Source organism: Sinocyclocheilus anshuiensis, unplaced genomic scaffold, assembly GCF_001515605.1.
Source record: "Sinocyclocheilus anshuiensis isolate Anshui unplaced genomic scaffold, SAMN03320099.WGS_v1.1 scaffold363, whole genome shotgun sequence".
NCBI lineage: Eukaryota > Metazoa > Chordata > Actinopteri > Cypriniformes > Cyprinidae > Sinocyclocheilus > Sinocyclocheilus anshuiensis.
This window is the reverse complement of record NW_015552568.1, coordinates 907,926-913,236: the sequence shown is the minus strand read 5'-3', so window position 1 is coordinate 913,236 and position 5,311 is coordinate 907,926. Positions and strand designations below refer to the sequence as shown.

The window sequence follows — 5,311 nt, the reverse complement described above, 5'->3', positions numbered from 1 at the left end:
ATCAGCAAACACTGTGGAACCAAATAAATAAGAAACATAGAATGTTTATTAGCAAAACGAATAAGAAAGCTTGGAGGCGCGGCATAAGCTACACCTTGATGTAAAATAAAATAAATAAAATACACAAAGTTTAAATAAAGTACAAATCAGCAAACACTGTGGAACCAAATAAATAAGAAATGAATGTTTAAAAAAACTTCCAGTCAATAGGCTTTTCAAAATCTAAAATATTGCCAAACAGGCGCCTTTGCATTTCCTTTCTAAACAATCTTCTGCCATTGTCTTGTCTTTTTCACCTCACTCTTGTCAGTCAGCTCGACTCACTCTCCTCACGTGATAAATAAAATTTGACTCCTGCTCCGTGGTGCACTGTCGTTCGTGCACAGTTCGGCATGCTGCATTGAGCGTTTAGTTTTTTAAAAGTGTCTGTCCTCTAACTGAACTAGGCTAAATTATTTTTGTTACTATAAACCGGTGCCGCGGTAGGCAAATGACGTAACCGGTGTTGCGGCTTAACACCGGTATAACCGAAAACGTGTGTGTGTGAGAGAGATTCAGCAGCCATATCACCCTGTAACCTGTAAAATATATTAATATTTTAAAGAATATTTTATTTTATAATAAATATCTATATATTTTCTCTGAAATAATGATTTGTTTTCACAAAAATCACTTAATCATTTTGTATCGAATGACTGAAACAGACCGTTTGAACTGATCCAAAGAAATGAAACAACTTCCCAAATCTAGCGCTGTTTTTATACGCTGTAAAATTAATTTGAAGTTTTAACTTGAAACACAATCAAAACATCTCTGTCTTTACACTCCAATACTAGCAAGTAGCAAATCAGGGAGAGCTGCCGACACTAAACTAATTACCATAAAATAAAATTCATGAAGTACATTCATCTCAATATTCTCAATGTTACATATTTTATTAATTAAATTCAGCCCGATGTTCATACTAAAGCTCCAGTTTATAATTTTGTTTACGTATTTCAATAGAAAAGATGGTACACTGTTTACATTTTAAAAACCTGGAATTGAACTGGAAATTATTTGGTTTGTTTGAATAAAAAATATATGATATATGATCTGTTTTAAGCATCTGCCTAATCACCCCAATGCCACAAAACCCCCCAAAAAAACAAAATCAACATTAGCAGGTACCAATATAATCACAGAGTTTTTGGGGCTTACTGTCCGACTTCCCTTTGAAAAAAAAAAAAAAAAGGTAATTTTCTGCAACACTGGGAAGGTACTGCAAGGTAGGAGCAGGTGAGGTATAAGGTATGAGGGCAGATTCACTCTAACTTTCAGAAAGTCGAACTCGACATTGGTTATATCAGCATCCGTCACCACCGCCCCATTCCAAAGAGGTATCATCCACACAGACTCACAGAAAAGGATGAAAGCAGTCATGGAGAATGAAGGGTTTGTGATAGGATCTGTCTCTTCTCACACACACATGTGACCCATACCTTTTCCACATCTGCTTTAGTCACGTTAATGTCGGCGTCCATCTTGTCAAAGTAATGCTGAGCGCGATCCGCTTCCTTACAGTCTCGCTCAAATCTTCTCTTACTCTGAAAGAGACAAAAAATAAATAAAAATGTACATTATGAGAAATTTACATTTTTGATTTTATACCAATACATACTGCTGAAAAAAAATGCATGCCATTGTCATGTGACTGAAAAATGTAGTTCAACTTGTAGCAGTGCTACTTTTAGTTCGCCATTCTATATTTACCATTAGTTTTATATTTTTTTATGTATTAAAACATATAGCAGTGACTTGTCTTTTACAGGCACCTGTGGCTCATTTCACACAAGTGTTTATTGTACAAGGCTGCCCAGTTCTAGCTCATATCTTAGACAGGTGATGAAAGAGAGGCCAGTATCAGGAAAAAAATTTGAATATTCACACTATGAATAAGTTCAGTTAAACTGACTCACCGATTCCAGCTGCTTCCAGGAATTCTCAATGTGTTGTTGCGCTCTGCGGCCATCATGGAAATGCTTGAGGAAAGAAAAGACAAGAAATAGATCTAAAATTTAGAACACTACTGTTCAAAAGTTTGGGATTTCTCTTAAATCTCTTTTGCTCACCAAGCGTGCATTTATTTGATGAAAATATAGTGATATTGTAAAATATTGTTACAATTTGAATATATTTTAAAATGTAATTTATTCCTGTGATAGCAAATCTGAATTTTCAGCATCATTACTCCAGTCTTCACTGTCTAAACTGATCCTTTAGAAATCATTCTAATATACTGATTTGCTGCTAAAAACACATTTCTTATTATTATTTATGTTGAAAACAGCTGTGCTGCTTAATATTTTTAAGTAAAAAAATAGAAAGTTTATAAGAACAGCGTTTTTTTTTTTTGCATATTTACACTTTTCATTTCTCTGAAGAAAATGCAAAGAAAATGTGCACAACACATTCTATCTTGTCTATTTTTCCCCACAATATATGTTGGGAAAAATGTTTTGTTGCTATTTGTTTTTTGTGTGTATTTAAACCAGCTTCTGAACACTATCCCTTAGATTCTTGCAAGACTGATTCCCCCTCATCCTCATATAACAATACCAGTTTAAATAGCTGGAATGGTTATAGATTCCATTTGATTTGATGTTTCTCAAATGCAACAGAAATGGCAGCGCTTATGAGTTGGACAACGCTGTGGTCGCGCCAGTTCGACCGCTCACAAAAATGAGTCGCACTGGCAGAAAAAATGGTCACAGTCTGGAGCCCTGCATTAGGTTAATATTTGTTAGAAAACGAATAGTTACTGCACATTTGACAGCGATTACATTAACAGCTCATCCAAAAATTAACATTTTATCATAATTTACTCATTCCAATGTTGTTCCTAACCCCATTATTTTCTGTTTTTCATGAAACCTAAAATGAGATATAAAGCAAAGCAGTTCTTTTCCATCCAAACTGGACCGTGAGCAAAAAAGCGTCATAAAAGTAGTCCATATTACTTGTTCATTATATTCCAAAATGTTCATTTTTGGGTGAACTGCTTTTTATTACTTTAAAGCACCAAGTAGATTAATTAAATACAATAATGTACAGTATTTGAAAAATAATGTGTTTTTTGAACATTAAAGCATGTCAACATATTCTGTTACACCAAATACACAAAATAATGATCTTTAAAATAGCATCATATGACCCCTTTAACTGTATTTCTTGGTGGTAAAAGAGATTAATCTTGTTATTATTATTAATATTTACAAATATTTTTTCAACATTGCAGTTAAATATTTGGCTGTTTATACTGGAAACAAACCATGAGATACTGCATTTTTAACAAATAAGGCACTCCATTTCAGATTAAGAAATTCTATTTCAGTTCTTGCAGAGTCATGACAACTATCACAGTTTGACTTATTATTGTGTTACTGACATGTCCTTTTAAAATATTACGCTGAAAAGACATTTAATTGGAATCTAAGCTGATTAAATGAAATGTGAGACAATCAAGCCAGACAGCAGCTGCTAGAAAGATTATATTCCAGAGCAATTGCTGAATCCAAATCCATCGTCATTCCATAAAGAATTAAATTACGGAAGCAAAGACGTACTCATGTACAATAAATGTTAACTAACTGCAGAATTCTTCACTGGAACACAAATAATTTATTTAGGGGCTCTCATTAGCGTATACGTCACTGACAACCCAGCACAAGCGTTTGCTTGTGTCTACCCACTCACGGCATACCACGACTCTCTATATGAAAAATACATAAAGACCACTTTCTCTCGGCGAGACATTTGAACACAAAAGACAGCCAAAATGCATCAATGGAGGTCGGAGGCGAACGAAGCCTCCCTCAGCGTTTTACTCCACTGTCATATTACTTCCAGCCACCAGCCTCAGACAGAGGCCTCCTGAACCCGCGCGAGAACCTTTAGACAAGAGAGGCCGAGAGTGGGGGAAGGGCGACCTTCTCAAACTCCACTGACCTGAATACATGACCCACATTGGCTCTGGCTTCATTCCACGGAGCTGGGAGAAATCATAAACAATAATACCATATTCCGATGCGATTAACCCTGGATTTGTAACAGGTGAGCGCTGTGCTGGAGAGCAGGGAAGGAATTATTTTTGTGGTTTCACACGTCTTTAACAGGCGATTGACGTTATTGAGGGATTTTATACTTTTTTCGGAAGATAATCACTGTAAATGATCTCTAGAAAGCTGAGAGCAGGAGTTTTTGGTTATCATCATGATAATGAAAGTGTGGAAAAGACATGTTCGTACCGATTTCCGTTCAGCCTTCAGTTCTTGAGTGTAGCGGCTCAACTCTGCGATTATCTGAGTGGACAGGTTTTCGGCGATGACCTCGTGTTGACCCGCGTAGTCGTTCAGCTCATTTAAAGTAATTAGAAACGCTCTACATGTGGTGTACCTGATGGCAAATGTGAAAACGTTAATACATCACAAAGAAAAAGCATAGATGTGGCAAAAAGTAGTTTCTCTTGCTTAATTAGAGAAATAAAATAAATTAAAAAGCAAAATCAAGTTTTTCAATGGCTGATACTGGTGTTGATATCAATACTGGCCGATATAATGACAAAATACATAAATATGAACATTTTGGACCCTTAAGTTACATAAAAAATGTCTGAAAGTCACTTTTACCCAACTGGTGTCAACTCGTAACATCAACAATTTCATTTTGGGAAAGATTTATCTTGAAAAGTGTGTTATTTTTAAGTTTGATATTTTGCATTCAAGCAAGTCTGGCTTAAGGGTCCAAATACTTTTAGGGCAACTGAATAATGAAATTTCGTGACAGCAAAACATTTTTCACACAATAGATCCTTAAAATTAACTGTTAATTCAATCAACTTTGATTATATCTAAACAAAAACTAATTTGTGTACATACTAGTGCTGTCAAACGATTAATCACATTCAAAATAAAAGTTTTGTTTGCATAATATATGTGTGTACTGTGTATATGTCACCGGGGAGGGGGGGTGGGCGCTCTGGAGGCTGGTGCAAGACAGGGACACAGGAAGGCCTCCAGGGCGGATCAGGGAGCTCAGGGGGCCATGCGGAGCAGGCAGTTCAGGTTACCATGGCGGAGCAGGGGACTCAGGAGGCCATGGCGAAGCAGGCAGTCCAGAAGGCCATGGCAGATCCTCTGTGACCTTAGCCGGCTCGGCCAACACGGCCACGGGCATATGGCCCCCCCAAAAAAATTTTCTTGGGGAAAATTAGGAATTCTGGGGGGCGCTCTGGAGGAGTGGGCACTGGAGGGCGCTCTGGAGGAGCAGGTAC

General features: G+C 36.8%; 1 pseudogene; it reads right to left on the bottom strand.

The window, feature by feature from the left end:
- LOC107664974 (formin-binding protein 1-like) overlaps positions 1-5,311 on the bottom strand; it is a 26,191-nt pseudogene that overhangs the window by 19,904 nt on the left and 976 nt on the right.